At 44.1% G+C, this 23,478-nt stretch overlaps 1 protein-coding gene across 3 annotated transcripts in view; it reads right to left on the bottom strand.

The window, feature by feature from the left end:
- The window catches only part of LOC108942313 (transcriptional activator GLI3-like), a 140,231-nt gene extending 139,342 nt beyond the window's left edge, over window positions 1-889 (bottom strand). For all 3 annotated transcript variants that reach the window (XM_018765571.2, XM_018765573.2, XM_018765570.2), the window contains exon 1: window positions 499-889. The gene's annotated coding sequence lies outside the window, so the exon portion shown is untranslated. The remainder of the gene's footprint in view (window positions 1-498) is intronic.
- Window positions 890-23,478: the final 22,589 nt, after the last annotated feature.

Consider the following 23,478-nt stretch of genomic DNA (forward strand, 5'->3'; position numbering starts at 1 on the left):
AAACATAATTAGATTTGAGTGCAAAACGACGCTTCTGTCGCGATAATGAGTGTTTTCCAGTTTGCTGGTGTTTCCAGAAACCACCATGTTCACTGGCCAGAGCGACACACACACACACACACACTGTGTATCTCTAAAGTTGACCAAGTTTGCTGCGCTGTCCGCTCCAGCTGCACGACTTCCGCACGAACACAAATAAAAACACATCTGCGCGAGTTCCAACATCCGCCGGCGACATCAAACTCTCCCTGCGACAGGAGTTCGTCGCCTGTAGGCGCAACTAACTGCTATTAACTTTTTATTTCGCCCCGTCACTCTCCGCACTTACTTCGCACAGCACAGCTCTTGCTTTTCCGCGGGAAGCGCGACTCGAAACACTCGGCGAACGCGTAACGAACATGTATTATAACGAACACGTATAATACGTATTAACGCGCCCCCCCTGTCCCGCGCCGGTTGTCCCGCGCGCCCCGCGCCCTGTTCTGCACTCGCACTTACGTGTTCGCGGCTCCTCCGCCGTCCCTCGGCCGCCTCGTGGCCCGGTCTGTGACCCCGTGCGTCGCTTTTCGTGAGTCTCCCTCGGAGCTCCTCGCTCGGCGCTCCTCTCACCAACTTCTACACTTCTGCGCGAGTGTCCGCGCGCTCGTCGCGAGAACTTCTGCCGTTCCCGCCTTCCTTCCCTCCTTCCTTCCCTGCTGCCTTCCTTCCTTCCTTCCTTCCTTCCTTCCCTCCCTCCCTGCCCGCCCGCGCGCGCGGCCGAACCCTACAGCTGCGCGCTCGACTCTGGCCGCAAAAGCCGAAGACAAAGCGCGTGTTTATATATAAGTGCACCAAGTGGGGCCGCGTGAGGCTAGCGCTGCTGGGAGTGTGTGTGTTCCGTGCGCTTTGAGTTGAGGAGAAGTGTGTAACTCCAGCTGCTCCTTCCTTCGCTTGACTCCTCCCTTTGGATCGATGAGGCTCCTTCTGCTGCTGCCCTGGTGCCTCACACCTCCTCCCTCCCTCCCTCCCTCGTGCCTGCCCACCCACTGCCTCCTGTCTCACTGTCTCCTGTCTCATTGCCTTCTGTCCCACTGTCTCACTGCCTTGCTGCCTTTCTGCCTCTGTCTCACTGTCTCATATTTTACTGCTTTCTGTTTCATGTCTCACTGACTGCTGTTTTTCTGCCTCCTGTCTCACAGGCTCTTGTCCCACTGCCTTGCTGCCTGCCGTCTCACTGTCTACAGTCTCATTTTCCGCCATAATTTCCTATCTCTTCGGGTGACTTGTTGTCACTTTAGTTGTCACTTGCGTCACTCTTTCATTGCCTTGCTGTCTCCTTGCTTTCTGTCTCACTGCCTGCTGTCCCATCATCTCACTGACTGCTGTCCGTCCATCTCGCTGACTGCTGTCTAACTGCCTACTGTCCCATTATCTCACTGACTGCTGAGCTGTCTCCCTGCCTGTTGTCCCATCATTCACTGACTGCTGTCTCCCTGCCTTCTGTCTCACTGTCTGTTGTCCGATCATCTCACTGACTGCTGTCTCCCTCCTTTCTGTCTCACTGCCTGCTGTCCCATTATCTCATGGACTGCTGTCTCCCTGCCTTCTGTCTGACTGTCTGTTGTCCAACATCTCACTGACTGTTGTCTCCCTGCTTTCTGTCTCACTGTCTGTTGTCCAACCATCTCACTGATTGCTGTCTCCCTGTTTTCTGTCTCACTGCCTACTGTCACATTATCTCACTAACTGCTGTCCCATCATCTTTCTGCTGTCTCCCTGCTTTCTGTCCCACTGCCTGCTGTCCCATCATCTCACTGAGTGCTGTCCCATCATCTTACCGCTGTCTCCTTGCCTCTTGTCTCACTGTTTGCTGTCCCATCATCTTACTGCTCTCTCCCTGCCTTCTGTCTCACTGTCTGTTGTCCTATCATCTCACGGAGTGGTGTCTCCCTGCTTTCTGTCTCACTGCGTGCTGTCCCATTATCTTACTGACTGCTGTCTCCCTGCCTTCTGTCTGCTGTCCAACATCTCACTGACTGCTGTCTCCCTGCTTTCTGTCTTACTCTCTACTGTCCCATTGTCTCACTGACTGCTGTATCCCTGCCTTCAGTCTCACTGCCTGCTGTCCCATTATCTCACTGACTGCTGTCTCCCTGCTTTCTGTCTCATTGTCTGCTGTCCAGCATCTCACTGGCTGCTGTCTCCCTGCTTTCTGTCTCATTGTCTGCTGCCCAACCATCTCACTGACTGCTGTCTCACTGCCTTCTGTCCTATCATCTTACTGCTGTCTCCCTGCTTTCTGTCTCACTGCGTGCTGTCCCATTATCTCACTGACTGCTGTCTCCCTGCCTTCTGTCTGCTGTCCCATTATCTCACTGACTGCTGTCTTCCTGCTTTCTGTCTCACTGTCTACTGTCCCATCATCTCACTGACTTCTGTCTCCCTGCCTTCAGCCTCACTGTCTGCTGTCCAACCATCTCACTGACTGCTGTCTCACTGCCTACTGTCTCACCATCTCACGGACTGCTGTCTCCCTGCCTTCTGTCTGCTGTCCAACATCTCACTGACTGCTGTCTCCCTGCTTTCTGTCTCACTGTCTGCTGTCCAACCATCTCACTGACTGCTGTCTCCCTGCTTTCTGTCTCACAACCTGCTGTCCCATTATCTCTCTAACTGCTGTCCCATCATCTTACTGCTGTCTCCCTGCCTTCTGCCTCACTGTCTGCTGTCCTATCATCTCACGGACTGCTGTCTCCGGCTTTCTGTCTCACTGTCTGCTGTCGCATCATCTCACTGACTGCTATCTCCCTACCTGTTGTCCCATCATTCACTGACTGCTGTCTCCCTTCCCTCTGTCCTACTGTCTGCTGTCCCATTATCTCCCTCTCTGTTCCATCATCTCTCTGACCTCTGTCTCTCTGCTTTGCAGTCCCACTGCCACTTGTCTCACTGACTCCCCGATTCACTGTCTCGCTGCCTGTTGTATCAGTACCTCCTGTCTCACCACCTCTTCTTTCACAGCCTGCCAGTCTGGACGCTGCTGTCGGTGGACTGTGGCCACACTGAAGTCACTGCGATGGACACAGACACACAGAATCGCCTCCCCTGCACTCAGTGTGTGTCACATTCACCACGTTATAATCATGGTTCTTACCTCAGCTGTGACATCATACCACAGTACTGCTAGTCACAGTGCTGTGGGGGGCGGGGGGGCTACATGTACACGACCCCACCATCATAATCAATCATCATAAAGCATCGTTAAAAAAAATCCACTTCTTAAATTTAACATTTAAACAGCTTGATTTGCGTGAATAAAGAAAAGTATTTCATCGTCTTTTTACTCTGAGTTTAAGAAAAGTATTAATTTAAGACCACCAATTTGGCAAGCTTGTGTTTCTGGAGTGTGTGTGTGTGTGTGTGTGCGTGAGAAAGAGAGAGAATGTTGAAAAAACATTCCTGTCTCTCACAGTTCAAGTTTCCAGCTAATTCTCAAGCACCTTCCTGTCAATAACTGCAGTAAAATAGAAGAGCATAAACTTTAATATGTAAAGGCCAAACGCAGCACAATAAAGCATTTGTTGTTATGAAATATGAACAGTCTTGTTTCCCCGTTTGTAAACACACTCGTCCAACTGAGAACGTAGCAGTCGGCCCCCAGTTTATCATTTTATTTTACGTGCTAAATAAATGTAGCTAGAAGTTTGAATTTGTATTTAGATTTTAGAAAAATTTTGGGAAAATTATTATTTTTGGACTGCATTCATAGTGTATAATTAGTCTAAAATTACTAATGTAAAATTACTAGAATAAAATACCACTGTAAAAGAAAATGTTCAATGTTTTATTGTTATTTTGTTATGGTTATTTTTGTTGTTATTTTATTATTCATTGTTGGCTGGGAAATATTGTGTCACTTTGCTGAAGTATTCAGCCTTTAGCATTATTCATGTTTATATTGTTTGTATGTATTCTTGCACAGCTTATCTTTTATGTATTAATAATAATGTGCAATATTACATTAATGCACATTTGTAATTTTTTATTTTTTTTACGTTTAATTGTTTTTTTTTTTATTTTCTTCCATTTAACCAAAAACCACTTCTTTATACTGGATGCTTACAGGATAATAATTTATGCTGACACATAATGGCAAAATATATTTTTTTTTTTTAAACAGTAATTTCACAGAGAAGTGTCGGCATTAAGACAAAAAAAAAAAACATTTCAGTCTTTGAACTATTTATTAAAAAATGTTATATGGCAGTGTGTAAGGTTACTCCTCCAGGCGGTGCTCATTAAATACTTAAATAAGTGCATATGATTGACAGATGTCATTAATTTCCCTTCTGCACTGATTGTAACCGCAATGCTGCTGCATCTCTGGCCTGCATCACCATGAGGTCTTTATCACTGAAAATGCTTTTTTACCCCCCAGTACATGTGTTAAAAGTGAGCAGTAACAGATAAAATATTGATGGTTACAGTGTTTCAGATAAGAAATATAAGTCTGTGGGGCACAGTGACTAGTGCTGTTGTTGCAGAGCGGCTAGTTGGTGCGAGAGGATGTGGGTTCGATCCCTGCTCAGTCTGTGTGGGTTTCCTCTGGGTGCTCTGGTTTCCTCCCACAGTCCAAAGACATGCTGTTCAGGTTCACCCATAGTATGTGAATGACAGAGAGTGTGTGTGTGTTCCCCTGATGTAGGGATGAGTGACCCAATGTAATTAGTGTATCTAGCAGGTTAAGTCACCATGGTGAATAAGGTGCGTGGACGGATAGCACTACGTAGAGTTCACTGGAGGTCGCTTTGGAGAAAAGTGTCTGCTAAATAATTGCACAGAGAATTCTGAATGGTACCTCCTTAAAGTGCATGATATATGATTTTTTTTTCTTTTTTATGGTAAAGAAATTTTGCCATTTTACTTATTTTTATATCCAGCTATTTTACTGGTTTTTATCAGTATTTAATCAGGTTAAATACCCCCTTAAAGGGCACAACGGCAAAACTTCAAAGGCCCAAGTGAAATGCAGTTACTAATGAATCATAAAGTGCTGCAAAACTCATACATGTAGAATGAAAAGAATGCCTTGATCTGACAAAACAACAGCTTTTTTTATTTATTTATTTGCAAAAAAAAACAAATACCTTTTTTTCAGCTGGTGAGGCCAGAAGCGACTCGCTGTGTTCAATGAATTTAAATGTTACGTGTTCATTTTTTCATTGCTTTTCACCATATCATCCAGTAACGCACACACTCACACACTGGCTGAGGCTGCTTGTCCTGAGCGGGGTCGCAGCGAGCCGGGGCCTGGCCCAGCAGCATGGGGTGCGATGCTGGGGGGGGCACACTCAGGGCGGGATGCCAGTCCATCAGGGGCACCCCAAGCAGGGCTCGAGCCGTAAACTCGCCAGGGAGCAGTCCCCCCCCCCCGCCCCCCCCACTACATTCACATTTTATCACATTTATGCATTTAGCAGACGCTTTTCTCCAAATCGACGTACATCTCAGCAAAAATACAATCTGTGCATTGCATTAAGAGAAAGAGACATAGCTGCAGCCATGTGATTCTTAAGTAAACCTAGTTTGTTACTTTCCACCTGATGCATCGACGTTCATCGCTAGAGTAGGTGCATAAAATGCAGGATAGATTAATCCTGATAACCTTCCTACAATTTTCTTTTTTTATTTATTTAAAGAAAGAGGTACACAAACAAACAATCACATACAATGCTGGAGTAGTGGCTGTGAAAAGGCTTATGTGGTGAAGATCATTCACTAATACACACACACACACACACACACACACACACACACACACACACACACACACTTTCCGAACCGCTTGTCCCATACGGGGTCGCGGGGAACCGGAGCCTACCCGGCAACTCAGGGTGGAAGGCCGGAGGGGGAGGGGACACACTCAGGACATGCCAGTCCGTCGCAAGGCACCCCAAGCGGGACTCGAACCTCAGACCCACCAAAGAGCAGGATCCGGTCCAACCCACTGTGCCACCGTGCCCCCCTCATTCACTAATAGCCGAAACTAAAAAAGCAAACTTCTTTGCTAACAGGAAAACCCCTATTCTTAATAAAGTACTGTAGGAGACCCATAATGTACAAGAAAAACCGTACCGGGCATTTACTGCAAGTTTTACCATGTTTTACCATCGGCACTGCACTGAAATGATTGGTACTCACTGGAGATCCTGTAACAGCTCCATCTAGCGGCAAAGCAGAGAGCACACGTGGATATGAACCCATAATGTACAAGTCTCCTTCAGACACACAGACACCTCTCTGGTGAGAAGCTCATGCGAAACGAGTGCCACCCCCACGGGTGCCGAAAAAGTGACGGGAGGGGGTCACGAGTGAGAGGCTGAGCGGGCCGCACAGTGGCACAGCAGGTAGCGCCGGTGCCTCGCAGCTCCTGGACTGTGGGTTTGGATGTGAGTTTGATCCTTGCTCGGTCTGTATGGTGTTTCCGGGGGGCTTCCTGGGACCGATAACACTCCCAACCCAAAGATGCGTTCCGGATGCTTTCCTCATGCTAAATAGCCTATAGTTACTAAGCATTTAATTATCTATAAATAATCCTCCAAAGGGACTTAAAATGCTCAGCTACTTAAAAGCGATTCACCCATTTGTACAGCTGGGTGATCTTTACTCTGTCAATTGAGGGTAAATATCAAGGGTACTAGAGCAGGAGGTGTAGTTCAAACCAGAGTCCGCCTGCTGTCCTTAGTGCAGCGCATGTGTGTAAACAAATCACTTTAAATGTTGAAATTGTTTTTTTTTTTTTTTTGCAATTTGTGTTTCACTTGGGAGATTTTTATTTATTTATTAATTTTAAAAATCTGGAATATTATACACTGGACTCTCCTCGCGTTCTGAGTTCTGCTCGTGCTCATGAACGATCCAGTACGGGAGGGAAGTTCCGTGTTCCGTCAGTCATCGGGCGCACGAAAGATATCAGAAGGCCTGAATAACGATGAATGAACATCGGAAGGTTGCACCGCTGTACCTTTCCACGTGAGAACATCAGTGGCCGAGCGTTTTTCCGAAAACATCACTGTAGGCTGAGCCGCAATCAATGTCCATAAACATAATCGATGCTCTGGGAAATTATGTAGCAAAAGAAGTCCTCAGAGTCCGGCATCGATCAATGACGTTTAAGCGGAAATGGGAGAGGAAAATCAGGCGGAAATCTTTCAAGAATTTGGATCTGACTGCGTGTGGCCGGCGTGACGCTCGGAGAACCGGACACGTGACTCAGTACCTGCGTCAAAGTGCGTGAACCCTGTAGGGATGGTCATTATCCTAGCATAAAATATTAAACATAAACTTATAAAATCTAAATGTTAAATCTTAACATAAAATGATAAAATGAATAAATTACTATGATTTAGACCCCTGATTCTACTTACCTTGGGCTTCACTTATTTTTACACCTGCACTACTTGTGTGTTTCTACTACACACACGATTTCCTCTAGAGCAACATATGGAATTGTTCATTACACACATATTATGTCACACGGGAAACACCGATTATCGTTAAATATCCATTTTGTGGTAAAACCAAGGGACACAAGGCCTTCACATACTTTCAGTCAGCACTGTATTTACCTCGATTTAAGAGTGAGGTAAAAAACACGCCGACGACCGCGCTGCGGTCCAGCGCTTCTTGGCACACAGCGCATTTAATTTTACATGTGACAACTTCTCGAAGCCCCCAGTAAGAAATCCATTGCTCAATACGTGAATTCATAACCTGGTCTATTAATCAGACTGATCCGCTGTCAGTCAATGAGTATCAGCCTGGATATGTATTTATCCATCTTCACACCACACTTCGAGTGGAAGGAAAATCCGGCAAACAGAAATTCAGGACCTATCAATATTTGGACCTTTATCAATAGACAAGCATTTTCTATCATCCGTTATTTAGCATGAAACAAAATGAGAAAATCATGTTAAGGAAAAAGGTGCAAAGAAAACAGAAATGCTTCCTTTCATAGTTGAAAGGTGCTCCGTATGACATCGGTAATATCTCGTCTATTCGTGTTCCTCTGGTCTGGGCCGCTCGGTGATAAAAGTCCCTATTTTGAGCTTTTCTCAGGGAGGAAAGCGACTGTAGGAGGAGCGCCGTGTTTCGGGGGGTGGGGATTGGGAGGGAGTTAGGAGCTCCCAAAAGTATTTCATCAAAGGGAGCCGGGATCCCGGGGATTGAGATTTTGCCTGCAGGCGAGCTACCAGCGGTCTCGCAAGAACGTACTCCAAAGTAGGACTTTGAGAGCCAAAGCACACTTCAAAAGCACCTCTGGAGCCAAAGCGGTTCTGGAGGAGAAAGAAAGGGGAACCGGGTCCCTTCTTGGCCCCCTCGAAGCCCCTGATCTCACCCCAATTAAGAGGGAACTGCTGTTTGTTCCAGACCTGCGCTCCTCAGTCAGGGAGGTACATGTGTTCACACACACACACACACACACACACACACACACACACAAAGCCCCGTTGACCCTAATTAGTAGAGTGAGCGGTGCCAATCACCACATACGCGGACAGCTCCGGATAAACAGCAAGAGGACGGATGAGTTAATGAAGTGTTTCTGCTTTAAATGTATTATTTTTTTCCATTTAAATGCTTAATTTTTTTTTTTTTTTTGCTAAAAGTTGCAGTTTCATGGTTTAACCACTCACAATTCGGTGCATCTGCACTTGAAGAAATGTACACACCGATGCATTTACGCATTTGAAAGGTCATGCATTTGATTGTTTTGTTTGTGACATATTTTTACTTTATTGCTAAGGCCGCGACTTTTCACAAAATGCACTATATATTTCAGAATTTGTGCATTGCGAAACAATGTGTTGCAAAGCAGTGTTGTCCTGGAAAACGATTGTTTAACAAAAGCACAATTCCTTGTCATGCTTCCACTGTGATCATTTACCACACTTTTACCCTAGTTTTAATATTCCAGAAGCAGAAGTAATATAAATAGGTAGGTCATATTTAGCAAGAGGATCAATATGAGGCTTTGTTATTTTTCCATGAAAAAAAAATCCTTATTTTACTGAAGTTTTCATTACAAGCACACAAATTTCGCAACACCCTAAAATACAGATTTTATCCGCATTTTAAATTTTGTTGCTTGTTGTACCTCTAAAGGCGACCTTTCCCCCTCACGCCTGGTTCCTACACCCCCTGAGCTTCTTAAGCACGTCCAGCAAGTATCGTAAATGTTCCCATTTGCATTCCTGCCTCCGCCCCATCATTCTTTTCTCAGATGTGCTTTGTTTTAACTTTGGCATTTTCTGAAATTTGGATGTGAAAATACTGATATTTCTTCCTGATATTTCCGTGATTACACACACATTTTCTGAACCGCTTGTCCCAAACGGGGTCGCGGGGAACTGGAGCCTACCCGGCAACACAGAGCGTAAGGCCGGAGGGGAAGGGGACGCACCCAGGACGGGACGCACCCAGGACGGGACGCCAGTCCGTCGCAAGGCACCCCAAGCGGGACTCGAACCCCAGACCCACTGGAGAGCAGGACCCGGTCCAACCCACTGCGCCCCCTTATTTCGGTGATTAAACGGTAGGAAATATGTTTCAGACAAAAATACCAGGAAGGATCGATCCACATGACGACAACGACAATTATTATTATCATCATTAATCATTATTAATTATTCTTATTTTTTTCATTCATCTCACTCCTTCGTCCGCCGTGACCTGGAGCGTCAGGCGACTTCGGGAGGACCGACACGTTTCGGCAGCGGGCCGTTCTTACACGAAACCCTTAAATCCCGTGTTCGACACGCGCTCAGGTGCGTTCGGAGCGCGTCGCCGAGCGTAAGCAGGTCGGCGCCAAGCGCCCCCCGAACGCGGGGCCGAGACCCCGGCTGCGATAAGGCCTCCTTCCGAGGTATATCGGGTGTCTGCCGGCGGCCCATTAGCGCGCCTCCCCGATAAGGGCCCGTTCAGCCTCATCATCTAAAGGGCCGCGTTTAGACTTATTTTGAATCCGTCAGAAATAATAAACGCAAACTATATCCACTTTGGCTATTTAAGCAATTTTCGTGATAACGTCCCAAGGGATTTCATGCGGATTCTAAATGACGACATAATGAAACCTAGATGCCGGCACCCCTTATCGTGGAGGATTAAAAGGAAATAATGGAACGGGGAGGAAAGGGGGGTCACGCAGCCTTGTGTGGTATGAATATATTATCTAATAGCCTCCAATGGGAAAGCATATTAATTCCACTTAAACGCAAGACCTTTCCCAGCCTATCTCGTGCCCCCGGCCCCTCAGAAGTGTTTCGGTGCCCCTTTCCGAGTCGGAATAATCGCAGCGCTGCGCGCGACTCATTATGCACGCGCCTATCTTACTCGCCGTGTGTACGTAACGCGCGCCTCGCGCCGCGGCCGCGCCGCTTAATTCCATCTCTTCTCCTCCGACTGATTGGAATGTGGCCCGTCAGGCCCCCAGATGAAAGCACTCGCGGCACTTATCAATATTCGCATTTCGTGCGCGGACATCTTTGTCGCTGGGAGAATGTGGGTCACTTTTTCCCCCTTCTCCGACTAAACTTTTTTTTCTCCCCCTCCCCGCTTCGCTCCCGCGAGCCGCACGGAAATCCTATTACGCGCCCCGGCTACCGCTGGTGTCGAGGCGGCAGTTCCGGCGGAAGGGATCGGCCAAGTTTCCGGACGCGCGCGCGAAATCACGTCGCCCCGCCCTTTGGGACGACGGGGGTTTCGTGTTTTCAGTTGTTCCCCGTTCGCGTTTTCGAAAAATGATGCAACGATTCGCAGCGACTTGCGCTCGATTGTCGTAAAGAGAACGTCCCGACTTCCAGGCGCGATCGTTAGGTTTTCAGTGCGACACCCTACACCCATTCTTTGTGTAAGGGTTAGGGTTAGTTCCACGAAACCACCCGTCCGTGAGCACTTTGACCACCAAAATTATGAAATTACCACTATTTATTATTCGAAAAAAAAAAAAAATCTGGTTCCTGCAAGAAAAATGTCATCTAAATAGTGGTAGTGTAGTGGTTGGAGCTGCTGTCTTCGGGCCCAAAGGTCATAGGTTCAAATCCCCCCTCCAGCTATACAGTACCCTTGAGCAAGGTACTTACTTACCTTGAACTGCTCCAATAAAATTACCCAGCTGTATAAATGAGTAACTTATTCTAGGTTGCTTAAACTCAAAGTGTGTTTTTAGTAACTTGATACACAAAGACTTGGGTAGAGTGTGGACACACATGTCCCAAGGCAAACTGTAGTCTAAACCAGCAACACAGGGCGCAAGGCTGGAGGGAACACACCCAGGACAGGACACAAGTCTGCCTTAAGGCACCTCAAGCAGGACTCGAACCCCAGACGCATCATACAGCGGGACCAAGCCCCGCCTGTTGTGCCACCGCCACCACATCCCCATGGGTAGAGTAGCCAAAAACAAATCTTGAGTAAAATTACTGTTTCTTAAAGACATACTCAAGTGCTCGGCCAAAATCTGACTTGAATAGAAATAACGAAAAATCAGGCCAAAAAAACCTTCAAAGTATAAAGTTACTTTGAGGCAAATCAAGATGTTTCATGATCGGAGCCACTTCCAGTGCTCACACCTTAAATACAGTACACTGTTTCGACTCATAGTAAAAGTATGTTTATTTACCTTTTTAATAAATTAAATATGTCATGCAAATAAAATTAGATTTTACCTATGAGTCCACTCAACATTGTATATATATATAAAATCAGGGTTACAGTCTGGATTTTTGTTCCTTCCCACTTTTCCAGGCAGGGTTGGAGTGGTTTGGAACTAATTGCAGAAACACAGGGTGCAAAGCAGGGTAAACCTTGGACTGGATGTCAGTCAAATTCACTTTCACACATATTATGGGCGGCTGGGAGTCCGCAATTTATTAGAAACGTATGAGCATGACAGGAAACGTAAACAAACACAGGATTACGTAGCAAACTATTCGCAGGCTGTGTTGCATTTGAAATCACATCCAAACCCTCACTCAGGGGCTACAAGGCTCCAGCGCTACCTGCTGAGCCACTTCTGGCATACTGCAGTGCAAAAATCTTACAAATAACCTGGAATTTAAACTGTTGATAATCCACACACAAGCGACTACTGCTTCCAACGGGAAGTAGTGTTGCATTATAAGGAGAAAAAGGACTAAAGTGAAGAGAACAAAATCTAGATTTACTACTAAATTCAGACAAAATAATAAGTAATGTTATGAGGCTACATGGTGGCACATCAAGTAGTGCTGCTGTCTCACAGTGCCTGGGTGGTGTGAAAAAACATGGGTTTGATCCCAGCTCAGTCTGTGTGGATTTTGCATGTTGTCTGTGTGAATTTCCTCTGGGTGCTCTGGTTTACTCCCACAGTCCAAAGACATGGTGTTCAGGTTCTCCCATAGTGTGTGAGTGACACACAGAGAGTGTGTGTTCCACTGATGTATGGATGAGTGGCCCATTGTAAGTAGTGTATCTAGTGGTGGAAGTCACCTTGGTGAATAAGGTGTGTGGGATGGTAACACTACATAGAGTTCACTGTAAGTTGCTGTGGGGGGGGGGGAAAAGTGTTGCTAAATAGGTGAAAATGAGACCAGCAGCGGTAGGTGTCAGAGACTCTGCGGCTTAATCAGCTATGTAGTTGTTGGGGGAATTTGGTATTAGAGGCTCGTCTTTAAGGGTGGTGGTGAAGGATCTGCCTGAGAAGACAGGTCAGGAGTTATGGTTGAGAAGAGAACAGGGTAGTTGGGGTTATAAGTGAGAAGGAAGTGTGTAGGACTTGGTAAAATTAGTGGTGGGTGGTTAATGGTAGGCGGCTGGTGGTAAGTAAGATAGTGTGGTCTTGTTCATTAGGGTAGTTCAAGTTTGTGGAGTGGTGTATTTTTAATTTTTGCTGCCAGGTATGGAAATAATTCATGATTTGAGTTTGTGAAGGTGGTGCATTTTGAAGGTATGTACAAAGCTGTTGTTTAACTGGTTGTGGAGTTGTGGTATTTGTTGAGGGTGAAGGGCATCTAACTTGTGTGGAGGGAGGTAGATAGGTCCAGGATGCCAGACTGCATTGTCGAGCCTTCCGGAGGTGTCGTGGGCCTAATTGAACGAAACACCGACGAAGGGAGGTGCCCACTTGATCTCAATGAAATATTCATGTTGGTACCCTTTGGTTGTGTTTGTTTGTGTGTGTGTGTTTGAGAAGGTAGTTAAGCTTCTTGGTCTTGAGTCATAGAGATATATGTTGGCAATGCTGGATGTTCTCTGTGGTTTCATGTTGTTGCCTGAGCTGGGTCTTTGTGTACACCTGTTGTAATATACACATGGGGTACAACATCTTGTCCTGTGTATCTCGAATATTGATCTCAGATCTACGGTTATGTACAGTAACACTAGTCTGAAGTAAATCAAATCTGCTTCTGTTTGCATAACTTAGTAACTGCTGGTATTGGTTAATTGAACATCTGCTCCCAGTGGTTTCTCATCCAGCATTTTATTGCTTCCGTCTGTAGGATTTCTGTTTCCGTTACATGATTTATGGTTACCGAACTGCGACAGTCTCATTTTTATCGTGGAAAAATCCTACAACTTATTCCCTCTATTGATAGAAGACAGACTTGTGTGCTTCTCCCTGAACAATCTTTCCATGTACTGTTTCAGTAAATGCCACATTACTAAAGTTGTTGAGGTGAATGTTATAAAATCATTTTTGTTAGATTAAAAATGTAGCTATGACATTCAAATCAATAAAATTTTTATATAGTACTGGTGTCATACAGTGACAGAGGGCTGAACAAATGATCAGAGGCATAATACAAATAAAAGGCTGTCTATGCATTAAATTACTACAGTAACTATATTGCGTATTACAGTTGTTGGCCTACTGAACAAAAAAGTTTTGAACCGAAAGGCAAGGGAGGGAGAAAACCTGTGGGGGTCCAAGTGCCAGTGGCTGTCCACCTCTTCTGCATTGTAGAATGAAAGACTTTTCACTCAATTTACAGGCATTTATAAGTTAATTATAATATAATGCAGGTATTATATTTATAACATGCTTAGTACTCAGTACTTAGTACATCAAGAGTTTTGCAGATTTCCATTCCGTCCTCCTGAGCAAAGGTCGGGCTCAACGCTTTGAGTCTGTCTGAAGTGTGTAAGTGGTCATTCAACAATTTTTCTGCCTGTTGTGAAATGCATTCTGAAAAACTGTGAGCTCTCATCAGTCAAATCGATCATCCTGTCAGTACTTTTCAAAAGCGCATGGTGATTTGCATCATAGTAAAAAGAAAAAAGCAGGGTGATCCCGGGATGGTTAGATACTCCTGAAAACGAGTAACATATGCTATTTATAACTGAAATGTATTTATACAGTGCAGAGTATCAGTCCTATAAAATTGTTATATATCATATGTAATAAAAATTTGTATCTTTGCAAAACCGTGTCGTTGATTCTTTATATAGCTCAAGCCTTTGTCCAAGGCAGCTCACAGTGACAAGTTAACCCAAGGCAAAATACAAGGTGTAAAAAAAGGCTTAAGATGCTATGAGCAGGTGGGAGACAGAACAATGGCATGGGGGAGGTCATACTGACAGGAAGTTTCCTACCATTGCTTCATGAAGATCAGCTGCTAGCAGTAACAGTGAAAGGACTGAAAGCTCCCTGATCTAGGATGCGGGGAAAGACACCCCCCCCCCCGACAGCAATAGCGCTTAATTCATCGTAGTTCAACCTAAAAAAAAAAAAAGTCACTATCTGTGCAGACGCTGTAGTTAATGTCATGTTGGAATAACCTACTTATATTGTCTGCCTGGCCTCTCGCAATGAGTTCTTTGACACAAACGTGTCATCCGTGTCTCGGAACATCAGCTGCCTCTCTGCTTGCTGCAATAGCGTCAGATGCGCGAGCTTGAGTGGGTAGCGCACTGGCGCCAAGGGGGTGGGTCACTGTGCTGCAACCCCCCAAGCCCAGGTCCGGTGACCCACACAGGTATGCCATTACTCAGTGGCGGAGACCCTTCTCCCGGGGAGCACGGAGATGAATGGGGCTGTCCTCTGACACAGGTGCTGCTCTAGATCTGAGCTCTACCCTCCCGTTCCCCCAAAACAAAGGAGTACACAGCACTGTAATATAACACATCTGAGCGGTACACTCATGCGCAGCCCCACCTTCCCGCACGGCGCTCTGTGAAATTCTTTCCAGCTCACCATAATTTAATGATTACGACTTTGAAGAATCTTTTACCTTTCTAGCCAAATCGAGTCCCTTCCATCCCAGGGGAAGCATGTGACGTAACTCTGAATCTGAATTATATGCACCCTTTCCTGAATGGACATGTATATCTTTCGTTCTCCTATAGACTTGGGGTTAAAAGCCATTTGCTTTTACCTGTAAGAGTGATGTGAGAAAATTAATTTTTATATCTACTTGTATTTCATTTACATTTATTCATCTAGATGCTTTTCACCAAAAGCGAATTTCAGACAGATATAGATGCAGATACTTGGTTCTCAAAATAGTCAGTTTGCCTGATGCCGTTTAAATCGGTGCACGTGACATGGGTAGCTGCATATAAAATTGCTAGATTGCAAGCAATTTTCAAAACATGTGCCCTTAATGGTAAAATTACGTGATTGGCAGTCTATAGAACAGATGGGAAACGCAGTTGTGACAATGTCGTGTAAATTTATGGAGTAGAAGAGAAGCGAGTTTTGAATGTTCAGAGATTCAGAAGTTCTGAGCGAGAGAGGAAGGACCACATCGGAGCCAGAGCCGAACACTTTCAGGCTTTTATTTTTATTTTATTATGATTGCATATTGGAAAAATTAGCCAAATAAAACCATATTTTACACAGTATTGGAGTTAGTTTATTCTGGGAAATATCAATCTAATATTCGTTAAGGTCTCATGAACAAGATTATATAAGCCTATTTGCCCTAAGACTGCTATCCCCAGTAAGGTAACAAATTGTATTTTACCTTCAGTGACATACAGTAGTCTGGTTAGGTAAAAAGTTCTTATCTGTGCTCACATCGTTTTATAACTACTGGCACTTGGGAAAGACAGTGGCAACATCACACACAGTAAAATGATGCAGCATTACAATGAATAAAACATGTTCCAATATCAAGAATATCCACAACAGTGGTGTCATTCAGTTCAAAACAAAATGATAAATAATATTGCTAAACAAAATATTTAAGTATTTGAAACACTTCAAAGCAGTATACAATTGCTGCCATTAGCCTTTTTACAGTTTTTCTTACCTATTTTGTATGTACTCGTTTGTTTGAAGTAAGCCAATAATTAGTAATAAATTAATAAGTGCTAATACTCTGTTTGGCTGTAGTCTGATGTACAAAAAACATTCCATTTTGTTAGATTCCACAGACATTTGTACTATTTTGAAAGTTTTTTTTTTTTTTATATAAAGTTATTCCTTGGCTAAATGTGATTAGTCTCAGGAACCTGGATGATGCTGTATGATGTACAGAACAATGCATATGGAAGGACATGTACCACCGCATGGTAGCGCTCTTTGCAGGAGCCCTCAGTGTCACCTGTTGCTACAGGGAAATATGAGGCACTTACTGTAGGTGAAACCCTTCACCACTGAACTGGATGCCTGTGAGTCTAAATCCTTAACTGTTGATTCAATGCAATTTATGATGAACGGGGAAAAAAAGTTGACGTTTTTCTTAATTCGAATCCACCTGATGTCAGACAGCATGTAATTTAATAAAATATGCAAGTTGGCTGCGTGATATACAGCATGTAACTTCAATATGCAAATTAGCAAAGGAGAGGCGTTGAGAAATGCATGTGAATATAAAACAATGATGTGACATAGCTAGGAGATTCCTTGATGGAGACCGCTGGTAGTGCTGCTGCATTTGGACTCAAAGGTTGTAAGTTCAAATCTCACCTCTAGTTGTACTGCCCTTCAACAAGGTCTTTATTCCCATGAAATTATCCAGCTGTATTAATGGGTAAGTAATTATAGGTACTTTAACATTGTAAGTTGTTTTGGAGAAAAGTATCAGCTAAATTAATAAATGTAATTACTTGATGCAAATGTAATTGTTCCCTATATAATTAGGCTATTTTCCCTTTTTTGTCATGGTGATAATACACAGTTACTTTTTAGTGTGATTCCATGGTTTCGAATGTAATGACTAAATTAGAAAGTGGTGTGATATAGTATGTTATGTACCAGTCTCCAATCAGATGTTCATTTCCCCTGTTTGCAGTTTATTTACCCTCTTTTAAACAGGGAAATTTCTTTTGTACCTAGTATAACCTTTGAAGTCCAATACTTCTGTACAACCTACATATCCTTAACTGCTGAACCACATGCTCACAATTTTGTTTAGCTCTTTTTGAATGAAAAGTGACTTGTGCAAACATTCAGTTGTATTCAGTATCACAGTGATCTAAAATTCATCTAGAAAAATAAAAAGCAAAAGGTAGGCAATACCCTAGTGGTCAGGCTAATCCATCGAAACATAAACTACTTCTAAGTATTGACAATTCAAGATGCCCAATTCAGAATTTAGGTATATTTCTTTGAAATCTGAATGGAAATTGTATGCTTCAGTGAATCTCCATAAAAAGTTATTGTTTACCATGGGAATAGTATAACTGGACTAGAACTATTCTATGTGACATACAAAGCAAACATAAAGGTATGTAAAATTGGTCACTTTTTGTAAAATGACGCCCTCTTGTGGCAACACTTGTAGTAGCGTGACATAAAGTGGAAAAATCCTGATCGCTGCTTTCTCCACATGATCAATTCTACTTACACATTTAGCAAAGGCCTTATTACTGACTCATTTTTATTCTATCCAGCTCAAGTCAGTTCCTTGTTCAGTGTTTGTGAACTGAAAGTTCAATCTGTGCCACGTTTGCCATGACATAGAGGCGGGCACTTTGACTGGGCCGCTACATGCCGTTCACCTTTTTGTTTCCAAGCCGTTTGAACACGGATGGCCAAACCTGTTACGTATTACTGTTAGTACATTAATGTCACTAATGTACAGACACCAGATGTTTTTGAGGTACACCTAGATAGTGCTGGGTGGGGCCCCATTTTGTCTCCAGAACAGTAAGAGTTTGACAACAAGGTGCTAGACATATTCCACAGGGTTCTTGGTCCATGCTGGCTTGACAGCAGGGGTGTGTCAAAAGGGGTGGTATGATTGCTTCCCCCCCAATGCCTTTGGGCTAGAGTACTGTCAATCTGACAATGCTCAATGCCATTTGATCAGATTGCTGTCCGTAGCAGCTTGATTTGATGTGGAATCACAGTACCACATTTTTCAAATAGGAGAGACATGACTCGACCATAGACTGTGTCTCTGTTCATGGTATGAACACATTCCATTATATTTTTTGAAATATGTGGACTGGGGTGTTGTCATTCTCTGCTACAATAATATGCAGAGGTGAACTCCAGATAACAGCAACAGTAGTGAGTGATGTAGCCTGTGGCTGGCTACTGAAGCCTCGATTGCCCTTGACCTCGTAGAGACGACCGTTGCGGGTATAACAGCTTCAAAAGCTCCCAAGAGTTAGCTTAGCTAACGTAACTTGGGTAGACTAGTCAATGGCTATGACTTTGTGTTGCTCACCACCACATAAATAGGAAATAGACAAATGTTACTTTACTGGTTCTTCCTGTTCTTTCAAAGATTTAAAATCACTTTTCCCAAATAGGCTACAATGAAGTGGAAAACACTGAAATGTGGGATTATGTGAAATGTGCCACCTCATTTAAAAAATCCTGGAATTGCCCCCGCTTGACAGATTCATCTGATCGTTCCATATCATTCTAAAGATTCTACTTTGACTTGAGAGGGGGGGGGGGACTGTACAGGCCGCTGGAGTGAAATAAAGGCACTGTCACTGTCAAACTGAGATGGTGTGTGCTGTGAGACATAGCACACCATCCTGCTGGATGTACCAATTTCAGAAAGGCTATGCTGGTCATGAAGGGATGCATCTGGCCAGCAACAATGTTTCCGTATTTTGATGTATTAAAATGAAGCTCAGTTTGTACTAAAAACACCAAATGTGTGCTCAGAACCTCACTCTATTACACTGCCACCACCAGTCTGTACCATTGACTCAGGCATTAATTCTTTCTATGCTGGTTTCTGACCTCACAATCAGCTTATGAAAACAATCAGCAGGAGAACATTCTCCCACTCTTTATTCATCTAGTTTTCTTGACTGCATGTTTATTGGAATCTCTTCTTGTTCAGAGCTCATACCAGATAAACCTGGCAGCAGTTTTCTGCTGCTTTAGCCGTCAACTTCATGGTCTGATGAGTCTGACGGATACCATTTGTTTATTTTACACTTGTGGCTTTCCTGTTGGCGTTAACAAGTCTTGTTAGTCTGAGTTCTATCATTAACATCATGTTTTCACCCACAGAAGTGCCACTGAGTGAATATTTTTTTGTTCTTTGCACCATCCTCTGTAAACTCGATACAGATATCTGGGGATGGTCTTGGACAACAGAATGGAGTGGTCTTACAATGAGGTGCTTCAAAATACAGGCCAGAGCCATCCTTCCTTTCTGTGGAATTTCAGGCTCATTGGAGTAGGCAGGTCAGGGTTGCTGTTGCTGATGGTCTACCAGTGTGTTGTAGCGGGTGGTCCTCCTCTAAACTTGGCAGAGAGGTTCTCTCAGTCACTGAGAGACAATCTGGATTCTCTGGTGGAAGTAGTACAGAGGACTCTGAACAGACACCTAGCCATCATGGACTATGATGGAAAACAAATTCCTGTCTAAACATTCAGCAACAGGCTTGGACTTGTGCTGTTTGACATTCCTACATTCCCTGAGGTCATTCCTACAAAGTCATTAACCTCTAGAATGCTGTCACTCAAGATCTCATTTCCTAGATGATACAGGCCTTTCTGGACAACTTTTTTTTACATTATTTTTGCACTCTTTTGTATTCATTTACATGATATTTGATTCTTGTTGTTCATGTCTTGTCACTTTTGTTACATGTATGCTGCTGTAGCTTAGTGTAGTTTTGTTTACCTCTTTTTAGGTAACAGTACATGTAACTGGACTACTTGGGGATCAAGCACCAATAATACTTAGTTAGATAACTCAGGAAATGGATTTATACATTTCCATGGTTTGGAAGCTCTAAAGGCACCTACTTTGCATGAGAAAACCCAAACACTGCACTGGTGCTTGTTTTCTTGCTCCAAGTACCCTGGGAAACCCTATCTGAACAGACCCACCTTGGAGAAAGTGTTTGTAGGTGATCACCATTCACACATAGATATACACAACATGCAAACAGAGCAGTATTTGAACCCATGTCCAGATTCACTGTGCCAACTGAACAAAATGTGTCATGCTAAATAAATTGCACCTAGTCTTTATGGGTTTACAATGAAGTTGAAAACATGGCTGAAATGAGAAAATGAATGAGTGAATAGTTTTCCTATAAAACTAAGAATAAAGAATAAATATGTAGGCATACAGTGCGCCTATGCTTCTGTAGTCTGCAGTAAAGTCCAGCATAAAATGTGAAACAATGTTGATGTGATTCAGGTTGATGTTTCCTGTTATGTTTGTGGAGTGTGGGGGGTCTGTAGGCTGGAAAGAAAGAAAACGCACACGTGCATGTGGTGAAACCAGTGCTGGTATCTCTAGACATCTTCAACCTCAAAAACACTTGACGGTGGAACACTTTGTGCACCGACAGTCAGCAGGCACAACACCATCAAGTCGCAAAAAACAATTTAATATTCTTATGGCATGAGTTCCCTCAAAGGATCATCTTCTCATGTTGACATAAATGCAGAACGAGAGATGTATCATTCGGAGTCTATAATCCAGGACACGATGAGTGGATCCGCCTGTGTTGACTAAAGGTTCTTCCCCAACAGCATAGCTTCTGTAATGTTGAATGCACTGCACAAATCAGAGATTGTGACCTTCACGTTGCTGCCTGCCTTGTCCAAGTGGGAGTGGGCTCTGTTCAGCAGGTGAATGACAGCCTTGTCCAGTCCTATCCACTGAGTGATCCTGGAGAGCAGCCCGTTCACTTCCGACCACAAGTTTGAGGTGTCATAACAACTTAGGTTTTACACGTGTTTCTAGTTAATGGTTTTGTCGAGGTGTTCTAGTTTTTTCCCCAAGTCCAAAGACATGCATTTCAAGTTATTTGGTGGCTCTCAATCGTCCATATTGTGTTAATGTGTGTGTGGCTACGCTATGATGGACTGGTGCACCCCTCCTCGCTTAACCCTCAGTGATTTGAATGAAAATGAATGAGTGTAATTTCTTCAGTACTCTGTAGTAATGACACTTACATCAATATGCTGTTGGTGAAATGGGTGATTGTATTGTATTTATGCTGTGGACGGTGGGATGAGCACCTTGCAAATGTGACATCAGCTGTTGGTTGGTGGGCAGATGTGCACTATTGCAGTTTGCCTTTGCTCCAGGGCTGCCTATTGACTTGGCCTCTCCAACAGCCTTGATCACTTGTGTCGAAAATATGTGTCCGTGAACCTCTTCGATTTGTCCTTTATCGCTTCGTTTTGTTAACCGCCTTACTTTGTCAGGGTTTAGGTGTCTTTTAAAAAAAAAAAAAAATTGCTTAGGCTTGAGATTTGAGCGACAACTCAATATAGTCCAAGCCCCTTGGGATCAGCGACAGTGGGTCGGTGCTGAATGGATGAGGTACCGTAAGGCAACACCACGAACACATTTCATGGTGTCTTTAGCTGAAATAGAAAGTGCTGCATCACAAAACGTGAACTGAGCAATCTTTTGTAATTAAATTGTAAGGAACTCCATCAGACTGCAGGAACATGGTCCAAAAATGCCATCTCTTAAACACCTTCTGTACTGTGTGGGATGGATTGGTGCAATGCATGTGTGCATTTGCTTCCTATAAGGAACACTTGCTTAGCCAGCAGTATTGAAAATATTACAATAAGACGGAGCTAACGGAGGGCACAGCCATTATGCCAAGAGTTGTGATTTACATTTATTAGGCATGTTCTTCCAACACAATGTCCACCTCTAGTGTTATCAGCTCACACACCTTATTCACCGCAGTGACTTACACTGCTAGATACACTACTTATAATGGGTCACTCATCCATACATCAGTGGAACACACTCTCTCTGTCACTCACACACTATGGAGGAACACTATGGACTGTGGGAGGAAACCAGAGCAAATCCACACAGACATGGGGAGAACATGCAAACTCGACAGACTGAATGGGGATCGAACCCACGTCCTCTCGCACCACCCAGGCGCTGTGAGGCAGGAGCACTATTCGCTGTATTGCACGGACACGTCACGTTAACTAGATTTCAGATCGGTGTACACGTACGTGCTCAATGCACCACTCTAGCTGAGCCGGAGTAAAGAAAGCAATCAGAGTTTGTGGTTTTCCTACATATCTAGATAAGAGAGGGGAAACGACTCCCACTCCATCACCTTAAGCATGAAAGTGAGATTTGGAGACACAAAGGATCCATACTGGGTTAGTTTCTGCAAAGAGCAGCCTGACTTATGTACAGTGGCCATTGCGATATGAACAGATGTCACCGTGTCACAGACAGCAGTCGGCATGAAAATATGCCATTCGTGGTTTCGCATTCATAGGTGCCTCGTAACCACAGTAAGTACGTTACTGGTTGTGAATACAAATGCTGACTTCTCAGAAAGACGTTAGAGTAGCATGGCTACTGCAAAAAGCTTTCATGCAAAGGATGAATGAATGCTTTGTCTTGCAATGTATGAGAAAGGGATTTTATTTCTTTACTACAGTGGTTTTAGAACAGCGCACGGAGTAGTGCAATGTGCAGAGTTTGTCAGGCTGCAGGGGACAGTGATCTGGCACTGGTGACAATCTGTGTAAAAAAAAAAAAAAAAAAGTTGTCTCATACATGGGTTCAAATTTAGCTCAGTATGCGCGGTGTTTCCTTATTCTCCCTTTTTGTAAAAAAATTTTTCCCAGGTGCTCTGGTCATCTCTTGCAATCCAAAGACATGTTTTTCAGGTGGATTTTTGACTGAAAATGATCCCAATTTTTGTGTGTATGAGATTGTCGTGCAGTTGACTTCATGTCCAACCCAGGGTGTGCCCTGCCATACACTATATGCTTCTGGGATAAGCTCTGGACTACTGTGACCCTACGTTGAAAAAGCAGGTGCATTTTACTCTTACTATAAAAATAGCCATGCACACGTTGTCCGAAACCACTTGTTCTGACCGAGGTTCTGGCAAACCGGAGCCTCACCTGGCAACACAGGGCGCAGGGCTGGAGGGGGAGGGGGCACACCCGGGATGGGACACCAGTCCATCGCAAGGCACCACCAGCAGGACTTGAACCCCAGATCCACCAGAGAGGAGGCCCTAGCCAAACCCACTGTGCCACCATGTCCCCCTAGAAATAACCATATAACAGAAAAT

Source organism: Scleropages formosus, chromosome 5 (assembly GCF_900964775.1).
Source record: "Scleropages formosus chromosome 5, fSclFor1.1, whole genome shotgun sequence".
Classification (NCBI taxonomy): Eukaryota; Metazoa; Chordata; class Actinopteri; order Osteoglossiformes; family Osteoglossidae; genus Scleropages; species Scleropages formosus.